The 14,551-nt window shown below is 43.4% G+C and overlaps 1 protein-coding gene across 1 annotated transcript in view; it reads right to left on the reverse strand.

Moving 5' to 3' along the window:
• LOC137560951 (mucin-17-like) overlaps window positions 1-14,551 on the reverse strand; it is a 72,248-nt gene that overhangs the window by 48,828 nt on the left and 8,869 nt on the right. The window lies entirely within an intron of this gene.

Genomic DNA, 14,551 nt, shown 5'->3' on the forward strand with positions numbered 1-14,551 from the left:
ATATAGTTTAATCCCTTGCCCACCGCTCCACGCTGATTGGCGTGAACACAGTGGCAGCCCCAGGACCACTCCACTCCAATTGGCGTGAAGTCCTGGGATGGGGTCTTGCAGGAGATTGGCACGCGCATCTCCTTCCGGTTGAATGACGGAGCTCCGTCATCAGTCTCCCATCAGCGATCACCGCTAGGAGACTGTTAGAAGGCAACACCGCTGTCTATTTACACTGTACAGCGCTGTGATCTAAGGCAGTGCTGTATTCAGGACAGCCGTTTGACACGGCTGTCCCCCTAGGAGGCACTAGAGCAATCCGCTGTTGACGGCTGGCGGGGGGGGGGGGGGGGGTTGGAATAAAAAATAATCAAAAAATAGTAAAATTTATTAACAAAAAATAAAGACAAATAAATAAACAAACATCCCTGCAGGAATCAGACAGAGCTTTCTGTTGGTGGGCAAAAGGGGGGGGGGAATACTTGTGCGCTGAGTTGTACGGCCCTGCAGCGAGGCCTTAAAGCTGCAGTGGCCTAATTAGTGAAAATGACCTGGTCACTAGGGGGGTTTAAGCACGTGGTCCTTAAGTGGACCACTGGTAGCAGAGTCAGTAGTAAATACACTGCTGCTGTATAGTTGGGTCAGGTTCAGTGGCATGGACAGTATATATTCATTTAAAGTAAGGCTGAAGTGAGGAAATAAAAGTCAGAACTTACCTATGGAGTGGGAAGGCTCTGGATCCTATTGAGTTTTTTCTGTCCTCATTTGGTCCCCTAGTTCTAGCGCTTTTACCTCCATTACAGCTTGCCGAATATATCTCTGTGAGCCCTTGGAAGGCTTCAGATGCAGTTGTGTCCTCTCATGCTCCCAAATACTCTCGGCTCCATACTGCAAATCCACAAGCACCCGCGCAAGCTTGCGTCTGACAAGTACAGAGCTGCCTGCCTTTGGGAGCAGTCAGGGACACGAGTGCATCTGAAGTCTTCCGAGGCCTCCTGAAGGGGGTGTAACTTCACCAGGGGACAACAGGGGTACAGGGAAGGGTCAGTAGGATCCAGAGCCTTCCCTTCACACAGGTAAGATCTTCTTTAAGTTTTTGTATTAGGAAGACCTTTCTATTTTGTTATTTTGTGACTGCTGGTTTAGATGTCAGTCAAAGCAGGATTTAAACTGGAAATCTAAAATGATAACTATATCAAGTGAAGGTAAGTACCAACTTTAACACATACACACACACACACACACACATGCACGCGCGCGCACGCACGCGCACGCACGCATGCACGTACGCACGCACGCACGCACACACACACACACACACACACACACACCCAGGATTTGTCGTTTTAGTTGTTTTTGATGTTTTTTTTTAATATACTTATTAACAAATGGCAGTTTGAAGGAGGGGGTGGAGGTACTATTTTTTTTTCATTTTTTCGATTAGATAATTTAGTTTGATTAATCCGTTAGATCGAATAAAATTGATGTGATCGTTTTAGTCAAATAAACTGGAAAATTAAATGTTTTTATTGTATCGTGTATGGGCACCATAAGCCCCATAACCAATCCCCCGACCGATACCTAACCTTAGTTCCTTCAAACGATGTCTGACCTTAACTGACACCCAACCAAATCAATGCCTAACCATAAACAAGTTTCTCGATTGGTGCCTAATCCTAACCTACCCCCAACCAATGCCTAACTAAGTTTCTCAATCGATACCTAACTCTAACTGACCAACCTAACTGTTGCCTAACCAATACCCATACCGACTTCATTTCAGTTTATATTTTAGCGTGTGGTGGATAAATTTGGGTGCTGCCACAGGCATCTGTGTTAATAGACACAATTAGTGACTATAATAGGAAATATGGGCGCTAGTGGCACCCACTAAAATAGCGGGCCTGGGGCCACCCGCTGTACAAACTTCTGCTGTAAATAGCGGGTGCTTCACTAATCCTGGCTATTAACATGAGGGTCTGTGGCAGTGCGCAAACTTTGATCCCATTGACACCCTAAAGAATTTCTTAGCTGCTCCTTGCTAGTCCTTGCCCGCTTCTTATTGGCCCTTACTGTGATCTTGGATGCAGCTATAGGAGTCTGTCAATGCTGCTGCATCTATTTTCAGAGTCGTATGTCTCTATTTTCCTCTGCCTTTCCACTGCTTCACTCTCTAGCTGTATCATGGTTAACACTCAAATACCAGAACACCACAAGTTAACCGCTTCATTACTAGATTAGCAGTACAATAGTAAGCTTTTAATTATCAGAACACCTATAGCAAGGTACATTTACTCCTGTTGTAGGTAGAGGAATCAAGGTCAACTCTGTTAAGTGGTCAGTGTAGGTTTCAGCACTAATACCTGTTGTAGTTCTAGGAGTAAAGGACTCCAGTGTTGAGTGGTCAGTGGAGGTTTCAGTAGTGATCCCTGTTGTAGGGAGAGGAGTAGAGGACCCCATTGTTGAGTGGTCAGTGAAAGTTTCAGCAGTGACTCCTGTTGTAGGGGGAGGAGTAGAGGACTCCATTGTTGAGTGGTCAGTGGAAGTTTCAGCAGTGACTGCTGTTGTAGGGGGAAGAGTAGAGGACTCCATTGTTGAGTGGTCACTGAAAGTTTCAGCAGTGACTTCTGTTATAGGAGGAGGAGTAGAGGACTCCATTGTTGAGTGGTCAGTGGAAGTTTCAGCAGTGACTCTTGTTGTAGGGAGAGGAGTAGAGGACTCCATTGTTGAATGGTCAGTGACAGTTTCAGCAGTCATTCCTGTTGTAGGGAATGAAGTAGAGGACCCCTGCATTGTGAGACCAGTGTAGGTTTCAGAAGACACTCCTGGTGTATGGAAAGGAGTAGAGGACTTAACTGTTGAGTGGTCAGTGAAAGTTTCAGCAGTGACTCCTGTTGTAGGGAGAGGAGTTAAGGACCCCAGTGTTGAGTGGTCAGTAGAGGTTTCAACAGTCACTCCTGTTGTAGGGAATTGAGTAGAGGACTTCTGCATTGTGAGACCAGTGTTGGTTTCAGAAGAGACTCCTGGTGTAGGGAAAGGAGTAGTGGACTTCACTGTTGAGTGGTCAGAGAAAGTTTCAACAATGACTCCTGTTGTAGGGAGAGGAGTAGAGGACTCCAGTGTTGAGTGGTCAGTGAAGGTTTCAGCAGTCACTCCTGTTGTAGGGAATGGAGTAGAGGACACCTGCACTGTGAGACCAGTGTAGGTTTCAGAAGAGACTCCTGGTGTAGGGAAAGGAGTAGAGGACTTCACTGTTGAGTGGTCAGAGAAAGTTTCAGCAATGACTCCTGTTGTAGGGAGAGGGGTAGAGGAGTCCATAGATGAGTGGTCAGTGGAAGTTTCAGCAACGACTCCTGTTGTAGGGAGAGGGGTAGAGGAGTCCATAGATGAGTGGTTAGTGGAAGTTTCAGCAATGACTCCTGTTGTAGGGAGAGGGGTAGAGGACTCACTTATTGAGTGGCCAGTGGAGGTTTCAGCAGTCACGCCTGTTGTAGGGAGAGGGGTAGAGGAGTTAATTGTTGAGTGGTCAGTGGAGGTTTCAGCAGTCACTCCTGCTGTAGGGAGAGCGGTAGAGGACTCCACTGTTGAGTGGTCAGTGGAGTTTTCAGCAGTCACTCCTGTTGTATCAAATGGAGTAGAGGACTCCTGCATTGTGAGACCAGTGTAGATTTCAGAAGTCACTCCTGTTGTAGGGAGAGGGGTAGAGGACTCAATTGTTGGGAGGCCAGTGTAGATTTCAGCAGTCACTGCTTTTGAAGGGAAGGGAGTAGAGGACCACTGTGTTGGGAGACCAGTGTAGGTTTCAGAAGACACTCTTGTTGTAGGGAGAGGGGTTGGGGGGCTAGTGTAGATTTCAGCAGTCACACCTGTTGGAGGGAAAGGAATTGAGTGGTAAGCGGAGGTTTCAGCAGTGATTTCTGTTGTAGGGAAAGGAGTAGAAGACTTCTGCATTGAGTAGTCAGTGGAGGTTTCAGCAGTGACATCCTTGGTAGGGAGAGTAGTGGAGGCCTCCTCTGTTGAGTGGTCAGTGGAGGTTTCAGCAGTGATTTCTTTGGTAGGGAGAGGAGTAGAGCCCTCCTTTGTTGAGCGGTCAGTGGAGGTTTTAGCAGTGATATCTGCAGTAGGGAGAGGAGTAGAGCCCTCCTCTGTTGAGTGGTCAGTGAAGGTTTCAGCAGTGATGTCTGTGGTAGGTAGAGGAGTGGATGCCTCCTTTGTTGAGTGGTCAGTGGAAGTTTCAACAGGGATTTCTTTGGTAAGGATAGGAGTGGAGGCCTCCTCTGTTGAGTGATCTGTGGAGGTTTCAGAAGTCATTTCTGTGGTAGGGAGAGGAATGGAGGATTCCTCTGTTGAATGGTCAGTGGAGCTTTTAGCAGTGATTTCTGTGGCAGGGAGAGGAGTGGAAGCTTCCTCTGTTAAGTGGTCAGTGGAGGTTTCAGAAATAATGTCTGTGGTAGTTATAGGAGTAGATGACTCATCTGTTGAGTGGTCAGTGGAGGTTTCAGCAGTTGTTTCTGTGGTAAAGATTGGGGAGGAGGCCCCCTCTGTTGAGTGGTCAGTGGAAGTTTCAGCAGTGATTTCTGCGGTAGGGAAAGGAGTAGAGGACTCCTCTGTTGAGTGCTCAGTGGAGGTTTCAGCGGTGATTTCTGTGGTAGGGAGAGGAGTGGAAGCTTCCTCTGTTAGGTGGTCAGTGGAGGTTTCAGTGGTAATGTCTGTGGTAATTATAGTAGTAGAGGTCTCTTCTGTCGAGCGGTCAGTGGAAGTTTTAGCAGTGATGTCTGTGGTAGGTAGAGGAGTGGAGGCCTCTTCTGTTGAGTGGTCAGCAGAGGTTTCATAAGTACTTTCTGTTGTAGGGAGAGTCAGAGTAGGGTACTCATGTGTTGAGTGGTCAGTGAAGGTCTCAGCAGTAATTTCACTGGTGGTTCCAGATGTGATGTAGTCAGTAGTCGATTCAGCAGTAGAATCAGAAGAACTTGTAGCAGTAGTCAAATCAGTGGTGTAATTATTAGTAATCTCTGTTTCGGTGTCAGCAAATTCAGATGTTTTGTAATCCGTGATTCTTTCAGTAGTTAGTTCTGTTGTAGTAGTATGTCCCCATGAGGTTTCTGAGGCAATGTTATCTGTAGTAGATTCATCTTTAGTAGTGGATTCATTAGTATTTTCAGAAGTACTGGCATCATTGGTAGTTTCACTACTAATGGATTTTGTAGTGTACTCCAAGTAGGTTGTCGAGGTTATAATGTCAGAGGTGACTTCTTCCGTTGTTACATATGTCAGAGAATCTGTACTAAACTCAGGAGTCAAAGAAGTTGTGCTGACTACATTGGTGGTGGAAGGACTTGTCTTGCTTGTTGTAGATGTTATAAGGTTACTTGTGGTCTTAGGAGTTGTGCCTGGAAGATGGAACGATTGAGAATTACATGAGCATTTTTCTTGACTTTAAGTTCCAAGTACTATATTTAAAGGTTGTAGTAGTTCATTTTTATAAGATAACTGTATTATAGTTGTATTATCACTGAAATGTAAAGAATACCTTAGTCCTAAAAATATGGCAAAAAATGACACAGTGTGAGTGGTGCAAAAGCTCACCACATCTCCCTTGCCCGCCATGAACCTCTGTTTTGCTGCAATATGGCCCGTTCCAAAGTCCTGGTCGGCACGCCTGCCCTCTCTGACCCAGACATACTACACTGCACATGCGCAGTATGTCCGCTTGGGCACCTTGTGACCACGCTCCCGGCTGACCTCACGTCCAATGCGTGCGCACTCTCGGTACGTCTTCCTGTAAGAGTGAGTGCGTTCTCCCGTGGACATACTGCGCATGTGCCGACCCGCCAACCAGGACTTTGGAACAGACTACTTTGCAGGGAAATGGAGGCCAACACTGGGGCAAGGGAATTGCTGTAAGCCTCTGCACTACTTCCCCATACACACACAAGGTGTCATTTTTGCCGTTTTTGCCATATTTTTTACAGGTATCCTTTAAGGCAAACATGAATGAAAAATGTGATTAAAAGATAACGGAAGCAAGAGTTATATGGAGGCTGCAATATTTATTTCCTTTAAAACAATACCATTTGCCTGGCATCCTGCTGATCTTTCATGCAGCACTAGTGTCTGAATCACACCCCTGAAACAAGCATGCAGCTAATCCAATCAGACTTTAGTCAAACATCTGATCTGCATGCTTGTTCAGGGTCTATGACCACAAACATTAGAAGCAGAGGATCAGCTGGATGCCAGGCAATGTGCATTTAAATGGAAATAAATATGGCAGCCTCCATATCCCTCTCACTTCAGTTTTCCTTTAAGAAAACACTAAGTGCATGCACAGAAAATGTGAATGTTAATATGGACTCAACTTATGATTTTGTTTTATTTCTCTGCTACCTTCAGGCTTGTTTATTCATGATTTTATTCATTTATGATTTCTGTATATGGATACAGAAATATTGTCGCCTGCATTTTACTGCCACATTGTAAGTGACAATGGTTGCTGAAAAGCACGCAGGCTAGGGAGGCTTATTCAGATTCAGTGGAATTAAAATATCCACATTTCCGATCAGAAATTGACATTGGAATTTCAAAATCGGATTTCCCCCGGAATCAGATTAACCGCAACTAGTTTTAGCCCTATCACAGAACTCGGAAGCATTGGACCAATCAGAGAATGCAGAATTTTTCCACGAAAATCAGATTACCATGGTAATTTAAGACCGATCACAAGACTCGAATACTACCAAGTATCCCTTAGTCTTGTGAATGGGCTAAAATCTCTGGGGTATTCTGGTTACCGCAGCAAAATTCTGCATTCTCTGATTGGTCTAATACTCCTAAGTCAACTCGAAAGTATTTGGCCAATCAGATAATGCAAAAAATGGCATTAAAAAAAAGACTCCTCGTAAATCAGAAAATCGGAAATTCAGAAATCGGCATTGGAATTTGGAAGTGGAATTGGCATTTCCGACCATCCCTAACGCACAAGTACTTCCCACATATGAAGGCTCACAGGCTGAATTCTCTAAGAAGAGGTAAATAAAAAGCCATTGGGCCACATCCTGTGAACTTTTCTCCTTAGTTTTCTCCAAAAGGATAATTTTCCATCTTATCTAAAAAAAAAAAAAAAAAAACTTTTCATAACTTAGCATCTGAAAAAGTGCCACAAAGTAGGTAAAAAGCAATATCAGACTTATTTTGAGTTCTTGCTTTGTGGAAGCTTTAAAACTCTTTTATTAAAGCGGAATATAACCCTGCATTTCAACTTTGCTCTAAAACATTATTTACAGTATATTATATGCAACCAGCATTTTTTTTTACTAGACCAGCATTGGAAGGGTTACACAGAGCTTTAAAGTTCCTGAAGAGAACTGCAGACGCATCCGAAGCTTACATAGATACATTTTGTTTAGATAAATGTAACTAAGTGTGGTATGCGACTCACTCTCTCTGACTGAGAAGGAGCTGGAGGACAGCCAAAGAGTGTGTAACATTTATTACTTGTTACATTCTATTTAGTTAAATGTATCTATCTGAACTTCTGCATATCTCTCCACGGAACTTTAAACCTCTGCGTTCAACCCTTCCAATGCTGGTCTAGTAAAAAAAAATGCTGGTTGCATATAATATGCTGTAAATAATGTTTTAGAGCAAAGTTGAAATGCAGGGTTATATTCCGCTTTAATAAGGTTTAAAAATATCTCCTTGTAGAAAACTCAGGGGAAACATGAGAAGGATATCCACCAATATTACACAATTAGCAATCATGGCAGCTGGCCAATGAGATCAGTTTATAAATGGAGGAGGGGCAGGAACATTTTACAACTGAGATTGAAATCTGAGCGTGATCTTAGTAACTCACCGATCAAAATTGACTCCCATCCCCGCTGGGAGTCAGGACCAGGTAATCCAACCCTTCCAAAAGTTGCAGTGAATGGATCGCTCAGACCAGATGGGGTAAAATCACTTGATAACTTTATTCAGAATCCAGACATCACAAAGAAAGCTTTTGCATATTGGACAGTAGTAAAGCTTTAGTCATGGCTAATGCCATAGCTATGATTTACTTAGCACTTGGTCAAGGTCACATTGACCGAAATGTTCTTTTGTACTGTGGCACTAGTTCAATAAACTGGCCTAAATGGGCCCATATCTAGGTGGAGACCCAGTCATCCCTTACTTTGGCTTAAAATTGCACCTTTGGTGTGTTGGCTGGTTAGTAGGGATGATCAATGTGATGCAAATATTTCCGAGTTTATGTAGAATTTTTGGCAATTTAAACCTTGGTGGGACTTGATTGGTCCATTTTCAAGGTGCATCAATTTGCATACAATTTTACATAAGCTTGCATGAACTCAGAAATATTTGCATCTCATTGATCATTTATACTGGTTAGACTCACTGGTACTGATGAATTGAGTTGCAGCACTGAGGATCTTATTCATTACCTATAGGTATAGGTCTGCCCAAAGACTTGTGAACAAGCCGATACATAAGACAAGCACCAGCATAATCTTTATCTCAGCACCCATACTCCTTTTTTATACATGCTGTCTTACTCTGTCACTAACCATGTTATTTGGATTAATAAAAGGACACTGTCTTCCTTTTTCACTGGATTTAAGGTTGTATATATAATGTTAATACTGTGCCCTACCTTGCTTCACTTTCTTAGGTTTTGATAATTATATTATATACAGGTGAAACTCGAAAAATTAGAATATCATGCAAAAATCCATTAGTTTCAATACTTCAACTTAAAAGGTGAAACTAATATATGAAATAGGAACCCTTTGCAGGTGTTTTGGATGAATTAGCTGATTAGAGTCTGACATTTTGAGCCCAGAATATTGAACATTGTCACAATATTCTAATGGTCTGAGATTTTGATTTGGGGGTTCTCATAAGCTGTAAGGCCTCGTTCCCATTGTGTTTGTGTTTTGTTATTTTTGACGCAATTTTTATTTCCGATTCCCGGTACTTGGGTGGGCGTTGCATTTTTGTGAAAATCGCTTTTCTATGCTCTTTTCCTGAGCGTTTTTTAAATTCACTCCCTGACTCAAGTCAGGAATTAAACTCTTTGATCTGGAAAAGAATAAATACAATGTATTTATTCTTAAAAATGCAAACACTATCGCTGCACAAAGCAATTTCGTAAGCGTTTTGTGTTTTTCCTGTACCTTCCATTGAGGCGGAATCACCTCAAAAATGGTACAGGCACCGCTTTCTGAGCGGATTGGAAACAAAATGCTCAGATGTGAACAGGGAATGATTGCACAAGCGCATTCAGGGCGATTTTGAAAATCGATGTGCTTAAAAAAATAATAATCACAAAGCGCCTCCAGTATGAACGAGGTCTGAGCCATAATCATCAACATTATAACAAATAAAGGCTTGGAATATCTCACTTTGCATGTAATGAGTCTATTTCATATATTAGTTTCACCTTTTAAGTTGAATTAATGAAATAAATAGACTTTTGCACAATATTCTATTTTTTTGAGTTTCACCTTTATTACTCCAGTGCAGGTAATCATTTGTACTTCTGCAACACTGTTGTTTACGAAGGCATATTTAGAACCATGTGTATTGATGATTGCATTATCTCTCACTTTACAGCAGATTTGACTGCTGCTCACACCATTTTTATGATGTATGTAAAGCTGCCTTGTGTGACTCAGCAGTGAATAACCTTAAATAAACTTATTGCTTCTTAAAGAGAACCCGAGGCGGGGTTCTAACAATGAAATCCACATACAGAGGCTGGGTCTGCTTATATAGCCCAGCCTCTGTTTCTATTTAGATTCCCCCTAACTTCCCCCTGCGCTCTGCGAGACCCCGTAAATTACAGCCGCGCTGCCGACACAGAGCGTGTCAGAGCGGGCTGTATTTACCTCCACAGTGCCAGTCTCGCCACTTCCCCGCCTCCTGCATCACTCCGGTCCCCACCCACGTCCCTTCCCTCGCCACTGATTGGAGGGAAGGGACGCGGGCGGGGACCGGAGCGATTCAGAAGGCGGGGGGAGCGCCGTGACTGACAGGAGGAGGTAAACACGCGGCTGTGATTTATGGGGTCTCGCTCAGCGCAGGGGGGATTTAGGGGGAATCTAACTAGCAACAGAGGCTGGGCTCTATAGGCAGACCCAGCCTCTGTATGGGGATTTCGTTGTTAGAACCCCGCCTCGGGTTCTCTTTAAAAGGACATAGCAAGGAAATGAGCAGCGCTACTTAAAAACAGACTAGTGCCTACCTGCAAAAGAGTGCAAGCCCCACTTGTGGGGTCAAATACACACCGAGTATACACATGACCCGTCTACCACTAGAGGAGGATGTTGGTTTCCATTAACAGCTTGCATGCAACCTATTAAGTACTCGTCCCTCCCACTGCGAATAAGTCAATCCTCCATGGGAGGGGCCTAACACTAACTAAATCCTAACTTATGTATATGCATAGCCTGGGTGCGGCTAATCAAATAAAATCGAAAATTGAAAATTGCGCAAAAGGTGGATCAGCGCAACACCAGGCCGCCTCCGAATGGCCTCCATCAGAGATGCGCTGAGCCCCCCCAGGAACTACAAACGCACCTTGAACCCAAACAGAAGCTATGCATATACACCAAAAGCATGGCTGTTAAGTGGGAGCAGCTGACCAAAAACGAATTACATTAGTACATAGCAAGGAAATGAGCAGCGCTACTTAAAAACAGACTAGTGCCTACCTGCAAAAGAGTGCAAGCCCCACTTGTGGGGTCGAATACACACCGAGCATACACATGACCCGTCTACCAGTAGAGGAGGATGTTGGTTTCCATTAACAGCTTGCATGCAACCTATTAAGTACTCGTCCCTCCCACTGCAAAGAAGTCAATCCTCCATGGGAGGGGCCTAACACTAACTAAATCCTAACCTATGTATATGCATAGCCTGGGTGCGGCATCCTCCTCTAGTGGTAGACGGGTCATGTGTATGCTCGGTGTGTATTCGACCCCACAAGTGGGGCTTGCACTCTTTTGCAGGTAGGCACTAGTCTGTTTTTAAGTAGCGCTGCTCATTTCCTTGCTATGTACTAATGTAATTCGTTTTTGGTCAGCTGCTCCCACTTAACAGCCATGCTTTTGGTGTATATGCAGAGCTTCTGTTTGGGTTCAAGGTGCGTTTGTAGTTCCTGGGGGGGCTCAGCGCATCTCTGATGGAGGCCATTCGGAGGCGGCCTGGTGTTGCGCTGATCCACCTTTTGCGCAATTTTCTCTTTAAAAGGAGCTGGGAAAAGATTATCATATTTTATCAACTATGATCATTGATGGGAATTACCAGTATTTGGACTATGTTTATGGGCTTAAAATGCACCTGAACTCTTGCACAGGACAGAAGGAAAACAGAGAGAAATGTACCCTGTATGTATTTAGAGAGTTTAGCCTGTCTAACTCATTTGTGTCTAATCACAAGTTGTAATTTGATCTCCTCCCTTGGCCACCTGACTGCCACAGCAGATAAGCTCATTTAAAAGCACAGGATGTGAACAATGTGTCTGCTTCCATGAAAGCTGAAAGTAGAGTCACTGGGGATTTATTTTAATATTTGTATCAGCTGTAACAAAGAAATATATTTTTAAAGGTTATTATGCTGTTGTGTATCTTTTAGAGCGGAATTCTGAGTTCAGGTCCATTTTAAAGGGAATCGGAAGCATTTTTAAAAATATAAAACAGATACTTACCTAAGGAGAGGGGAGGCTCTGGGTCCTATAGAGCTTTCCCGTTCTCCTCCCGGTGTCCTAGTTCGCCGCAGGCTCCCCTGTTAGCAGTCCATAACCAATTGGCAATAGCATGTATGGGGAATTTTTACCGCCAAAGTAGGCACACATTTTTCAAAATTATGTGAAAATTACGTGAAAAATTACGCAAAATTATGAATTATTACTATTACATACAAAATGAATTACAATTTTCTCTGAAATTTCGCATTACGATTACGATGCGTAATTGCGAATTTCGATGCAAAATTTCACATTATGCAAAATTTTATCCCACCACTGGCTATTACAAATAAATGTTTCTCTATAAAGGTTATTCTGCTGTTGCGTATATTTTAGAGCAGAGAGGAAGATCTTCTGAGTTCAGGTCCACTTTAAATGTTTTGCTTACCGTAAAAGCTTCAGCACATATTGATTCATAGTGCATGTGTATATTTAGACAATATGCGTGCACCATTTAGGCGTTGATTGATGGGTGCTGAGGGAGTGGGGGGCCCATTCCCAATAATAGTTTTGCCAAACCCTGTCTACCAGGCCAATTGTGCATGCCAGGTTGTTACTTGGTCTGATTTATCTAGGCATGGGAACAGAACACTAAAGCCAGGATTGAGAAATTTCTCAGAGCACATAGTCAGACCTTGTTTTCTTTTAACCTTATTCAAAAAGAATAAGGTTAAAATAAAACAAGGTCTGACTATTTGCTCTGGGTAAAAAACCCAACACCATCTTTGTTGTCTTAGGTAATTATCACAGCTTGTGTTCATGATTTTTCTAATACATAGGCAGAGAAATCGGAACTTATAGGCACCTTTCTAAAATACCAACCATTGTTCTGTTGCCATGGTTGTAAGGAGCTTAATTTGAATCATTTAAAAAGTCTTTTGAAAATGATAGCTGATGGTAGTCTATTCAATTACACAATTAAATGTCTTCTGCCCCACTATTATTTATGAAACCATTTTAATTTTCAAATCAGGACAGAAACAAGTTTCTGAAGTTCATTTGTGGATCATGAGCGGATCATGAGCGGATCATGAGCTTTCTACCTATGGAAGAAAGGAGATTTTCACCATGTCTGCAAAAAGGGAATTTTCCCAGCAAGAGTGGTTAAGATGTGGTGTATCTTACCACAGGAGTTGTAGTTGTGACAAATAGAGATGGCTCGAACCTCCGATTTTTGGTTCGTGAACCCGAACGCAAACTTCCGCAAAAGTTTGGGTTCACGCGAACTTCGCGAACCGCAATAGACTTCAATGGGGAGGCGAACTTTGAAAACTACAAACATTTATGCTGGCCACAAAATTGATGGAAAAGATGTTTCAAGGGGTCTAACATCTGAGTTTTTGCATGGGGGAGTGGGATACACGCCAAAAGTCCCAGGGAAAAATCTGTATTTGACGCACAGCAGCGTTTTAAAAAGACACTGAAGCGAAAAAAAAATATATGATATAGTGAATAGGTTGTGTACTATGAATAATTACTAGAAGATTAGTAGCAAAGAAAATATTCTCATACTTTTATTTTCAGGTATATAGTGTTTTTTCTAACATTGCATCATTCTATAATATGTGCAGATTACACAACACTCAGCATTCAAAATGAGTCTTTCAGAGCAGTCTGTGAAGTAATGACCTCTCCTCTAGAAGAGGAAAAGTAAATAGTCCAGGAACAGTTGAGATAATAAAAGTCAGATAACAGCCCTATCCAGGACTAACTTAGTTGGAGAGCTTAATGGCTTGTTTGCATAGAGATAACAACTGGAGTTCCTCAACTCTTTCTGTACTGGAAACAATTACACTGATGTATCTGATCTTAATGTTTTATTTCTAAAGGCCCATACACACGTCGGATTTTTGCCAACGACCCGTCGTTTGAACGTTCCGTCGTTCCGTTGTTCGCACGTCAAATCCGGCGTGTGTACAGACTAGTGTTGGGCGAACAGTGTTCGCCACTGTTCGGGTTCTGCAGTACATCACCCTGTTCGGGTGATGTTCGAGTTCGGCTGAACACCTGATGGTGTTCGGCCAAACCGTTCGGCCACATGGCCGAACTAAGAGCGCATGGCCGAACGTTCCCCGAACGTTCGGCTAGCGCTGTGATTGGCCGAACGGGTCACGTGGTTCGGACCCGAACGCGCTCTGATTGGCCGAACTGTCACGTGGTTCGGGTAAATAAATACCCGAACCACGTCATATTTCCGCCATTTGTCTGTGGGTTTAGCTTTGGGTAGGCAGGCAGGGTAGTTCGCGCTCCAGCCACGCTAGCCAGGGTCCCCCCAGTCATTGTGTCGCTGCTGGGAATAGTAGTACACCGCTCGCTCAGCATTCTGTTTACTGCCACTCTGTGTACCTCGCTCAGCCACACTATATAGCATTCTGTTTACTGTTCTGTGTCTGCTGGGAATAGTAGTACACCGCTCGCTCAGCCACACTACATAGCATTCTGTTTACTGCCACTCTGTGTACCTCGCTCAGCCACACTATATAGCATTCTGTTTACTGTTCTGTGTCTGCTGGGAATAGTAGTACACCGCTCGCTCAGCCACACTATATAGCATTCTGTTTACTGTTCTGTGTCTGCTGGGAATAGTAGTACACCGCTCGCTCAGCCACACTATATAGCATTCTGTTTACTGCCACTCTGTGTACCTCGCTCAGCCACACTATATAGCATTCTGTTTACTGTTCTGTGTCTGCTGGGAATAGTAGTACACCGCTCGCTCAGCCACACTATATAGCATTCTGTTTACTGCCACTCTGTGTACCTCGCTCAGCCACACTATATAGCATTCTGTTTACTGTTCTGTGTCTGCTGGGAATA

This window comes from Hyperolius riggenbachi, chromosome 3 (genome assembly GCF_040937935.1).
Source record: "Hyperolius riggenbachi isolate aHypRig1 chromosome 3, aHypRig1.pri, whole genome shotgun sequence".
Classification (NCBI taxonomy): Eukaryota; Metazoa; Chordata; class Amphibia; order Anura; family Hyperoliidae; genus Hyperolius; species Hyperolius riggenbachi.